The sequence below is a fragment of the Musca autumnalis genome, unplaced genomic scaffold (genome assembly GCF_047663935.1).
Source record: "Musca autumnalis isolate F117 unplaced genomic scaffold, ASM4766393v1 scaffold_4, whole genome shotgun sequence".
Lineage (NCBI taxonomy): Eukaryota > Metazoa > Arthropoda > Insecta > Diptera > Muscidae > Musca > Musca autumnalis.
The window spans coordinates 24947431-24960652 of record NW_027411977.1 but is presented as its reverse complement, the minus strand read 5'-3'; the positions used below and the strand labels follow the sequence as shown (position 1 = coordinate 24960652).

General features: G+C 25.4%; 1 protein-coding gene across 1 annotated transcript in view; it reads left to right on the top strand.

The window, feature by feature from the left end:
• The first annotated feature begins 2239 nt into the window (after positions 1 to 2239).
• The window catches only part of Blimp-1 (PR domain zinc finger protein 1), a 53137-nt gene continuing 42154 nt past the window's right edge, over positions 2240 to 13222 (top strand). Inside the window, exon 1 of the mRNA XM_073986307.1 lies at positions 2240 to 3270. The gene's annotated coding sequence lies outside the window, so the exon portion shown is untranslated. The remainder of the gene's footprint in view (positions 3271 to 13222) is intronic.

Sequence of the window (13222 nt, the reverse complement as noted above, 5' to 3'; positions counted from 1 at the left end):
CTCCAAAAATTATTTAAAAATCCACGTTTATTGTGGTCTTGAGTAGCTCCAAAAATTATTTAAAAATCCACGTTTATTGTGGTCTTGAGTAGCTCCAAAAATTATTTAAAAATCCACATTTATTGTGGTCTTGAGTAGCTCCAAAAATTATTTAAAAATCCACGTTTATTGTGGTCTTGAGTAGCTCCAAAAATTATTTAAAAATCCACGTTTATTGTGGTCTTGAGTAGCTCCAAAAATTATTTAAAAATCCACGTTTATTGTGGTCATGAGTAGCTCCAAAAATTATTTAAAAATCCACGTTTATTGTGGTCATGAGTAGCTCCAAAAATTATTTAAAAATCAACGTTTATTGTTGTCTTGAGTAGCTCCAAAAATTATTTAAAAATCCACGTTTATTGTAGCCTTGAGTAGCTTCAAAAATTATTTAAAAATCCACGTTTATTGTGGTCTTGAGTAGCTCCAAAAATTATTTAAAAATCCACGTTTATTGTGGTCTTGAGTAGCTCCAAAAATTATTTAAAAATCCACGTTTATTGTGGTCTTGAGTAGCTCCAAAAATTATTTAAAAATCCACGTTTATTGTGGTCTTGAGTAGCTCCAAAAATTATTTAAAAATCCACGTTTATTGTGGTCTTGAGTAGCTCCAAAAATTATTTAAAAATCCACGTTTATTGTGGTCTTGAGTAGCTCCAAAAATTATTTAAAAATCCACGTTTATTGTGGTCTTGAGTAGCTCCAAAAGTTATTTAAAAATCCACGTTTATTGTGGTCTTGAGTAGCTCCAAAAATTATTTAAAAATCCACGTTTATTGTGGTCTTGAGTAGCTCCAAGAATTATTTAAAAATCCACGTTTATTGTGGTCTTGAGTAGCTCCAAAAATTATTTAAAAATCCACGTTTATTGTGGTCTTGAGTAGCTCCAAAAATTATTTAAAAATCCACGTTTATTGTGGTCGTGAGTAGCTCCAAAAATTATTTAAAAATCCACGTTTATTGTGGTCTTGACTAGCTCCAAAAATCATTTAAAAAATCTCCGTTTATTGTGGTCTTTGGTAGCTCCAAAAATTATTTTAGTATACATATTCTTAATCAGGGTGAAATTCTATGTCGATATAACCTTGTCCGGACGGACCGATATCCAGATAAAGCTCGATATGAAGGTACAGCTCGCAATTTTTAAGATAGGGCTTTGTAATTTGGTATAAAAATGTGAACTTTGAAGGTGATACCTTCAGTGCATTGTCCCAATTTGAACTTCTATATCTCAAAAATGGCCAGACCTACGAAAATATCATGAAGGTTAATCTTGTAGAGAATTTTCACTGCTACAACATTTTCTGTAGTCCTATTTCGATAGGACCTGCCGTTTCCAAGCAAAATCGTATTTTTTGATTTTTCTCATCTATGAAAATTGTAGTTTCAGAATCCGCAAAAACTTCCCAGGTATAAGCACATTCCCTTTAAAATTTGTTCAGGCGCACCGTGTATAGTCTTCTAGGACAATTCTTCAGAAACCTAATATTCGAGCAAAAAGTTTTTTAATTTTTTTCTGTTTTCCCTTCCTAGGCTTGCAGAACCCAGTGTAATCGACAATAAGCTGATGAATGATATTTCCCCATTTAGATTATTAAAATGTAATAATCAACCTCTAATGATCCTCATTCATTACACAGATGTGCGTACCCATGTACATACCTACATATAAGCATACATTGATGATGTCTGGATGCTTGGCATGTAAATTTACTACTTGACAAAAATCTCTGCAAAAATAAAAGAATCCATAAATTTTACAACAAGACAACCAATCAGAAACTGAGTTGAGTTCTGTGCTCTCACAATTTGCAGAATATTTTAAAACTAGTAAACAGCGGCGGAGAGACCTGTAGGAGAATGTATCGCTTAAAAAAAATCTAACAGAACCTAGCCATAGAAACGAAGTTACACAATTTGCAATTAACATTTGCCAGTATTGGTAAGCCACTTAACAACAAAAAAAAAGTAAGTGGAAGAGAGGCTTTTACAAAACGAGAGTGAAAAGAGCAAACAAAATGTTTACAAAAATGACAAGGTGAGTGGAGTGGTATTAGAACTGTTCTTTGGAGTAAAGGAATGTAAGGTGTTTGTGTGTGGGAATGCTGGCTTTAACACTCTCTTGCCTTAGAACAAATGAAAGGTACACATACACACACCTTTTATTTGCTGTTCTTCAAATAACAACAAGTGATGAGTGTGGCTTAGAGCTAAGCTGAGCCATACGCTCGCCACTCACGCTACTAGCTACAGAACAAATGTGTTTTAGAACAACACCTGAAATCTGTGGTAGCCTGCTGCTTGTGGCAAAAGAGACAGTGGGTTTTCTTTCTCCTGGTGTAGTAGTGTGTGTATGTGTGTTTGCGTGTTAAGAAGAGGAGTACATTTGTTCTCTGCCAAGTGTACGTCTTTATTTATTTGTCTGTGTGTGCGTTATTGTGGGTAAGAAGAAAAAGTCTAACCATGAGTTGCTGCCTAAATACTTTCAGAAGTCTCCTCATAACACGGCTCGACATTGAAGTTGAAACACGACTCATCACTCCGTGAATCAGTTTTCCGTAAGCAACAACGCGATCGACACATACGGTAGCGTAACACAGAAACAAACCAACAAACAGAAATTCTAAATTTATTACACAAAGTAACAAAACCATCCATTCCCCCACATGCATTATAAAGAAAGAAATATTAATAAGCAAAAAAGTTGTAAGAAGAAGAAAAAACGCACACAGAAAATATAAATAAAGAGGGAGAAAAGTGTTGTAATTTGTTTGTAAAAAAAGAATGTAAAAGTTAAATATAACAAAGAAAAAAATATTAAATATTTATAAGCCCAAGTAAACAAAAAAATTGCATATTTTTATATAAAGTGAGACTTCAACAAACAACAGGTGGAACACAAAAATATTAAAGCAATAACAAAAACTGGGAAATATTCTAAATATATTTAAACAAAGAGCAAAACAAAGAATGCTAAATTAAATGCGAAGATATTATTTAAAAATATTGAAAATTTTTAAATTGAAAGAAAATAAATTTCTTTAAAAAGAAGAAGTTGAGAGAAAAGAGTGTTAGAACAAGTGTTTGTTTTTCCTGTATCTCGCAAAATTCACAGAGGAGTTTAACAAATTCATCAACGACGGTCTTATCACCACTTTTATGGATTAACCTGTTAAAGCCAAATGGATTACCACTTATGGATTAACAATATGGATTAAAAACAAAATAAAAATGGTAAGTGAGATTTGGCAATAGAAAAACTATTTCCTTAAAGATCGCTAGGCAAAGTAAAGCCTAGGCTTAGTATGTTTTTGTTGTATTTGTAAACAAATTGACTTTAAGGCGCAAAAGCGGAACTTGGAAAAATTAATAATTAATATTCTGAGATTTTGAGAAGCATTTAAGAACTTTAATATTATAAACGATGGGAAGAGAAAGACTTAAGCCACAAACATTGGAAAGATAAAATTAACAAAATTCTTAGATTTTGAGAACCATTTAAGAACTTTTATGTTTATGTATATAAACGATGGGAAGAGAAAGACTTAAGACACAAACATACTGGGACTTTTTGACCATTAACATAGCTCATAATTTTGAGACAATTTTTGAGCATTTTCAATGAAAATTGTTTGCAGAATAATTTAATTAAAAATTGGATACTTAATATTTAAAAAATTGTTTTCGTAAAAAATAAAAATTAATTAAGAAATTAATTAATAAAATTATTTTGTGCAATTTTTCATGACACTTTTTAATTTCTGAAAAATCTAATTTACAAATATAAGACATTTTTGAACATTTTAACTAAGAATTTTAAATGTTCAAAAATGTCTTTTATTTGGAAATTGAAAATGGTAGATTTGTAAATAATTAAAAATTATATTTTTTTATAAAAAGTTGGGTCTAGTTAAAAATTAAAAAATTGTGACTTCAAAAACACACCATTTATCAGAAACTTTAGATATATTTCAGATTTAATTTTTCTAATTTTAAATGTATTTAAATTAAATTTTAAATTTATACATTTGCAATTTCTATAAACAAAATATTAAAATTAGATAAAAAACTGAAAATGTATTTATAAATAAAATATCGTATATATAGTTTTTGGGACTTGCATAGTTTTCCGAAATCTTCGCTATTTTCCAAAATAATTTTACATATATTTCAAATTTATTTTTTTTTAATTTTAAATGTATTTAAATTAAATTTTAAATTTACACATTTGCAAATTACTATAAACAAAATATTAAAATTAAATAAAAAAAACTGAAAATGCATTTATATATATATATATTTATATTATATATATATTTTTGGGACTTGCATAGTTTTCCGAAATAATTTTTTTTTAAATTTATAATATTGTCTCTTTATTTTTTAAATATTTTTAAATTCTAAATGTTTATTTTTTTATTTAAATATTCAAGTAACATTGGAAATAATATTTTTTGTTATATTTTCTTTTCTTCTTTTTCGTTTTATATTTATTCCTACAGTAAATTTTTCTATAATTAAATTATATAATAAATTCAGCAGTTTTCGTCTTTTAATTTCTTGTTTTTCTTTTGTGATTTTATGAAACATTTTTTTTTAAATTTGGAATCTTTTTTTATATTTTGATGTGATTTTTTTTTTTTGGAAAATATTTTTTCACTTTTTTCACAATTTCTATTTTATTTTTTTTTTATATGTTGATTTTATGAAACATTTTTTTAATAGAATCTTTTTTTATTTGTTGTGATTGTTTTTTTTTTGGAAAATATTTTTATTTTTTTCACAATTTCCATTTTATTTTTTTTTTTTAATATTTAAAATAGAAATTGCATTTATTTAGTCCGTACTGTAGTTCTTTCCAATTAGTGCAATTTCTTAAAATAAACAAACTCAAACAAAAGACTTAAGACACATGCTTCACTTCAACACAAGGAGAAGCATTGTTGGGTTATGTCAACGACAGTTTGAGAAAGCTCTCTCCTCATTGGCAAAGAAATTAACGAGAGAGAGTCTGTTTATTAAACGAAAATAGCACATAAAATAAAAATAAAATATATATTGAAAATATTTTGTTATTATCCAATTGATTTTTGTTTGTAAATTTTTTAAATAATTATAGAATTTAAAGTAAAAAATATTGTTTTTTTTTTAATATTTTTTATCATAAAATATTTATTTTTCTTAAAAATATTTTTTCAATATTTTTTCAATAACAATTATTTTTTAATATCATTTTAAAAGAAAATATTTTTAAATATTTTTAATGAAAAATATTTGTTAATAAAAATATTTTTTAATAAAGTATTTTTTAAAATTTTTTTCAATAAAAAATATTTTTATGTTTTTAATAAAAAAATATTTTTAAATTTACTAATTAAAAATATTTTTTTAATTTTTTCATAAAAACAATTTTTTTAAATATGTTAATTAAAAAAATATTAAATTTTTAGTAGCAACATATTTTTTTATATTTTTCAATAAAATATATTTTTTATTCGCAATATTTTTAAAATATAAAGAAACAATAAATGCAATATTTTTAAATATATATATTTTTTTATAAAGCATTTTTTAAAATTTTTTTCAATACAAAATATTTTTATTTTTTTAATAAAAAAATATTTTTAAATTGCTTCAGAAAAAAATATTTTTATATTTATTAATAAAAAATATATATTTTTTAATTTTTTCATGAAAACATTTTTTTTTTAATATTTTAATTAAAAATATCTTTAATGTTTAGTAGCAAAATATTTTTTTTATATTTTTCAATATTTTTTTTACTCGTAATATTTTAAATACTGTATATTGTATTTGTGTTAAAAAACTAAAGAAACAATGATTGAAATATTAAAAATAATTTACTAAAATAAATAGGTCTTTGAACTGCACAAAAGACTTAAGAAACAAACTTAAATTTAAATTGGGAAGAAATATTTCCTTTAACTAAAGAGGACTTTAGAGACTTCGGGAAACTTCGTTTTATTTTCTCAAAAAACTTACAAACAACACAAAAGACTTAGGACACAAACACTAGCTTAGAATAAGGAGAAATGTAAACATATTAATATCTCAGAGAGTTAGAGAGAGCTTATGAGAAAACTGTTATAACCAATGAAATAATGACATACACAACAATATATAAGTGGGGACCTAAACATTACAATTTAATGATACATATTCTTCTTATTTTATATAAAAAATAAAAGACTTAGAACACAAGCTTTAACATTAAATGAAAAATATTCTTAATTTAAATGAATCTCAGAGAGAAAAATCAAAAGACTTAGTAAACAAACATTAAGGGCAGATGTGGAGACTTTGAAGAATTTTCATTACAAAAGACTTGGGACACAAACATTAAAGAAAAGACAAGAGACCCAAAAAATTCCCACCATCACCGAACTTTTCAATCCTATAATTTTACACACAACTCCACATATAAAAAAAGTTCTCTCAAACGAAATTTAAATACAACCAAGGCGAATTTAACAAGGTGATCCAATAGTTGACGTTAGGTTGTAGTCTTCATTTGCTGTCAATTTTTTTTGCGCGAAAAATCCACAAAAGTTAGAAGAAAACGTTAAAATATTATTCGCGAAGCTTAAACAAAGATGTTGTACACAAATATTTTTATAGAAGCGAAATATTTGTTATTTATTTTTGATTAAAAATATGTTTTGACAGCAAATGAAGACATCAGTTGGTATTATTGTATCACCTTCTTTCTTACACCATGAATACAACATTCTTTCATAACAAAAAACTTAAATTTAAAAATAAATATATTAATTCTGACTCACAGCACACATGTTTTAAATAAGCTACCAAATGCGAGTATTACATAACATTTCATAACTAAAAATAAACTAAACGTATATACCCCAAAAAAGGAAAACAATAAGATTGATTATGTTTCCATAAAGAACAATAAAAAACTTACAATTTGGCTGCACACTTCCTTCCCAGAAATCACAAAAATTTAATTGCTTTTTTTCTTAACCATAAACAATTAAGCATTTTACTTTCATTTATATTTTAAGGGGAATATTTTTCCGTAACGTGTTTTTTATATATTTTTTTGTTCAGCATTCATTCAGTTTACTCATCAGCATCATCATTATTAATCACTATAGCAACAGCATTTTGTAACATCTCCTCTCTCCAAAAACGTTGTCGTCGTTCATCATCATTTGTTTATAAACTTTGTTTTTTTTTTCTGTTATTGTTGTATTACTTTTTTTTCACAAAATATTATCTATAGAATTAGAAAACAGGTTTTCTCTGTGCAAATTACGTTTTGTTTTAAAACAGCAACAACAACAGCAATACTGAATGAGAAAACAAATTGCTCACATTTTATTTATTTTTTTTCAAAACGTAAAGCTAAAAACTTGCTTTTTGTTTTATTTGAAAACCTTGACTTTGACTTGAAATGACTTTTTGCCATATCATGTCAGGTTTCAAAGCAAAACAAAATAAAAAACCACTACAACAATAAAAATAATAGCAACAAATAATAATAATAATAATGCAAAATATAAATAGACAGGGGCTCACAGAGAATAGATATGTATTTTTGGATTTGAAAATTTGGAAAAATTTAGAAAATTTTTCTTATGAAAAACAGGGAAATTAACAATAAAATATTATTATGAAATTTTTAAATACTGAAACCATTCCTGGAAAAATTCACCACAATGAACAAGTTAAAATTTAGAAGTATTTAAAAATATTTCAGTTAGAAAATAAAAAAAAAATTGGAATAATAAATGTAAATAATGTAATCACACAATTTATAAAATGTAAAATATATATGAGATCTATAAAAATAAAAAATTAAATTTAGAAATAAAATTAATATAAAACATAATTTTGAAAATTGGAAAAATTAAAAAAAAATATATAAAATTTAAAACCCTGGAACAAATTCATCAAAAATGAAAAATAAAATTTAAAAATAAATTTGAATTGGAAAAATATAAAAAAAAAAAATTAGAAAAACCTTATAAATGCCAAACCCACTAAAATTAAAAAAATATGTATATACGATATCAAAGTCAGAGGAAAGATAGTGGCTTAAAGCTCCATCTCAATAAAATTTAAACCTTAAATAAATAACCACTTGAAGAATTTCGTTAAAACTTTTTAAATTTTGGATCAATTTATACAGTCCGTACTGTAGTTCGTTTTCATTAGCACTATTTCCTAAAATAAACAAAAGACTTAAGACACATGCTTCACTTTAACAGAACGAGAAATATTGTTTTATATGCCAAAGAGAGTTCAAGAAAGCTCACCTCATTGGCAAAGAAAATAATGAGAGACCAAAATATCATTAAACAAACACTTATGGGATTTATGGGAAACATATTTAAAAATTTAGTTTAAGAAAAGAAATATTTCTAAAAAATATTTTTTTTTTTTGTTTTTTAAATATTTTTTTAATAATTTCCTAAAAAACCATCTGGGAAAAATGGAAACATTTTTTAATAATTCTCAGATCCCTGGGACACTGGGAAAACAGCAAAAGTTCGGACATTGCTTCTTTAAAAATATTCCAAAACATTTTTTTGTAAAATATTTCATAAATTCACATTTGAAGAAAATTTGCATAATTTCATCAATTTCTTAGGAAATAAGTGCAAACTTGTTTCATTTTTCTCAGATCTATTATGGCTATAAAAAAACAAAACCTTAAATATACATTCTTTGGAAAAAATTCTCAATTTTTTTAAATATTAAAAAAATATTAATTATTTACTAATGGAGCACCATAGTGCAACTAATAAGTTTTGCTTAATTGGAGTATAATATCAAACTCAAACCCTTCCTTAGAAATGTCCCACAATATATCGTAAAAATGTTTTTAAAGAAATTTGAAAAAATATATTTTTTTAATTTTTAAATAAAATATTTTTTACGTTTTACGAAAATATTTTTTTTTAATTTTCTAAAAAGTTTATTTAAGAAAGGAGGGTTGGTGTTTTTTATTTGGGATGGAGACTTCTATTTGGCTTTTCAAAATAGTCAGGCTTAATCCCATAGTCGTTGTTTTAATATGCCATTAAAAACAACTTTAATTTATTAGTATTACGGCTATGGGATTAAGCCTGACTATTTTGGAAAGCAAAATATATTTAAGAAAGTTTAAAAAATATATTGTTTAAATTCTCAAATAAAATATATAATTTATCAATTTCCATATAAAGATTTGTTTAACTTACCAATAAATATTTTTATAAAATTCGAAAAAATATTTTCATTAATTTTCAAATGATTTTTTTTTAAATTTTAGATTTTTTTTTATTTAAAAACATATTTTTTAATTTTCAAATAAAATGTTTTTTTAATTTTCATATAAATTACTATTAATTGTATTATATATATATATATATATATATATATATATATATATATATATATATATATATATTAATTTAATAATAAATATTTTTCTGAAATTTAAAAAAAATATATTTTTTTTAAATTTCAAATAAATATTTTCTTTTAAATTCTCAAATAAAATATATGATTTATTAATTTCCATATAATAATTTTTTTAATTTACCAACAAACATTTTTATAAAATTTGAAAAATATTTTCATTAATTTTCAAATGAAATGTTTTTTAAATTTTCGATTTTTTTATTTAAAACATATTTTTTTAATTTTTAAATAAAATGTTTTTTTTTAATTTTCATATAAAATACTTTTGTTTTAATTGTCATATATTTTTTTAATTTAATAATAAATATTTTTATGAAATTTGAAAAATATAAATTTTTTAATTTTCAAATAAATATTTTCTTTTAAATTCTCAATAAAATATATATAATTTATTAATTTCCATATAAAGAATTTTTTTAATTTACTAATAAATATTTTTATAAAATTCGAAAAATATTTTCATTAATTTTCAAATGAAATGTTTTTTAAAATTTTAATTTTTTTATTTAAAAACATATTTTTTTAATTTTCAAATAAAATGTTTTTTTTTTAATTTACAAATAAAATACTTTTTTTTTAATATTCATATAATTTTTTCTAATTTAATAATAAATATTTTTCTGAAATTTGAAAAATATATATTTTTTTAATTTTCAAATAAATATTTTCTTTTAATTTTCGAACAAAAATATATTTTTGAAATTTAAAAAATATTTTTTAATTTTCAAATGATTTTTTATTTTAATATAAAATATTTGTGTAATTATCTAAAACATATTTTTAAGATATTTGAAAAATATCAGTATCACGACTATGGGATTAAGCCTGACTATTTTGAAAAGCAAAATATATTTAAGAAAGTTAAAAATATATTGTTTAATCTCAAATAAAAAAATAATTTATTAATTTCCATATCGACGCCTCCAAACAATAGTATGCTAAGTCGACTTAGCATGTATTCAAGTTCTTTACATTTTTATATTTAACGTCCTTTAACTTAAATTCTGTCAAATTTTGGTAATAATCGGACAATCCGAACAGAAGTTATAAACAAATATTTACTTAGCATAGTACTGAAGGTCAAAGAACTTTCCAAACTTTTAGAGCTTGTCCTGCAGATCTCGCTTTTCAGAATTAGCAAACTATTATTTGTAGGTGTCGAACGTCTTTTAACTTAAATTCTGTCTAATTTTGGTAATGATCGGTCAATGCGAACAGAAGTTATAAACAAATATTGACTTAGCATAGTACTGAAGTTCAAAAAAATTTCCAAACTTTGAGAGCTTCTCCCGCAAAACTCACTTTTTAGACTTAGCATACTATTATTTGGAGGTGTCGATATAAAGACTGTTTTTAATTTACTAATAAATATTTTTATAAAATTCGAAAAATATTTTAATTCATTTTCAAATAAAATTTTTTTAAATGTTCGATTTTTTTATTTAAAAACATATTTTTTTTAATTTTCAAATAAAATGTTTTTTTTTTTTTTTTGTTTTTAATTTTTATATAACTTTTTTTAATTTAATAATAAATATTTTTAGGAAATTTGAAAAAAAAAATATTATTTTAATTCTCAAATAAATATCTTCTTTTGATTTTCGATAAAAAAAAATTTAAATTTACAAAATATTTTTTTTTAAGTTTTAAATAATTGTTTTAATATAAATTTATTTAATTTTATTAATAATTAATATAATGTAATTTTAAGACATTTGAGAAATATTTTTCATAATTTGCAAATACATATGATACCGAAATTTGTATATTTTACTTATTTTATCCAAATTCTACTTTAGTTTTCGAGAAATTCTTATCGCTGCTCCTCATGTTTAAGTCTTTCTTGTTAAGCTCAACCTCAACCTCCACCACAAAAAAAACGCTAGTTAGAACATCATAATCACCTATTGTAAGCAACAAATGAAGAAAACGAAATAGAAAACATCCTCCATCCATGCCACAATCCAATCCAAGTTCGTTCATTCACTTTTCTTCAAGAGGCCATTAACCCTTTTCAGCGTTTGTTCTTACCCAGCAACCAAACAACAAATGTCTTTGAACTCTAGGAAATCTCGTATAAACTATGACTAGAATTTTCTTATACTTGCAGTTAAGTCTTCTTTTTACTCCTCATACTATCTTATAAGTGCTTTCCTCTTCAAGACTTTAGCATCATTATGATCTCCCAACAGGTACAGTGTTTGTTTTGTTCCTCACTGACGATAATGATGAGGCGTCGTCTCTTTGCGTTTTCATTTTCATTTGAAAAATACATTTTCTTTACATAAAAGACAAGATTAGAGCTTGTTGTTCTTCTTCGATCTTGCTCTCAAATAGTTGGGCTGGCGGCCACTAACCCTTGGTGTTGTTGTCTAGTGTCCAGGGTTATGGTTTTGATACCAACACCAAGACAGGGGAGAACAAAAACATAACGAAGTCAATAAACTTTTAGCTGCATTTAAAAGTGACAACAAAGCAGAGGAAATTGTAGCAACCAAGCCATGGTAACCACGTCACCGCAGACAAAAAAAGTGAATCTTACTGCAGCATGAAAGAAAACACACACACACATACACACCGGGAAACAGGGAATAAAAACACGTGTAGGGTTTGGAGTAACAAAACCAAGGCTTATTCTAACTTCTAAGCAAACACTTCCCCCCTACCCCCTTCAACACAGGTTTTTCTTTTTCTTACATTTTATGTGGAAAAAGATCCACAAAACCAGTCCAACTCCTTGCCATAAACTATAAATACAACAACAAATTAAAGCAACTATCATATCATGCATGATACTGGGCTTTGGTGTGGTGCTGCATCAGAATCATTTGGCGTGAAAAGGTTATTCAACCAAACCAAACCTACCAACCACCAATGATCTTCATTATTGGTTAGAACTCTTCTTTGCCTTTCCCCCAATGCAGGTTATTATGATCATTATCATGATAATGTTGTTGTTGTTGCTGCTGCTGTTGTTCTTGTTAGTTACCTTGTGAAATCACTCTTACTCTTTATAATGCAGCAACAACAAGAACAACAAGTGGCCGCCAGGTTACCATTATGGCTCTCCACAACCATTGTGTTGTGCAAGATGAGAAGGTCAATGGCCCTTGGGTTTTCTTTTTCTTATTGGCATCGTCATTGTGTTGATGACGTTCATTGACATGATCATCATCCCCAAATTGTTTTGTATGTTGAATCATAAAGCAACAAATGTCTTTGGTTTTATTGTTGTTGTTATTTTTATTTGTTTTCCCACCACCAACAGCAGAACTCATTCTCATTGTTAAAAAGTAAAGCAGAAACAAAAGACTTAGGCAACAAACCTGATCTCTTAATTGCTTTAATGTGACATACCACCATGCCTTTGGAAATGAATGACAAAAATAAGAAACAGGGGGAGAGTCAAAGACAAGAGTTTTGAGCAAGAATTTTACCGCTATAAAGAGAATAAGGCCTTAAATTTATTTTTTTTTTTGTTTTTGGGACTGCCAAAAATATCAAATTACTCACACATACACAGACATACTCACTGACTCAAATATACACCTGATATTATGCAAGCCACATTTAAGAAACACAAACCCGGTTCAATGACCCCCACTAAATGACTGCTGGTGGTGGCTGTTAAAATAAATGATATAGCCACTTGGCTTTTGACACCTTTTCCGCCGGGCAACAACAACAGGGCAATTATGTTAGGCTTTTTTAATGTGAGAAATGCTTGTGGGAAATG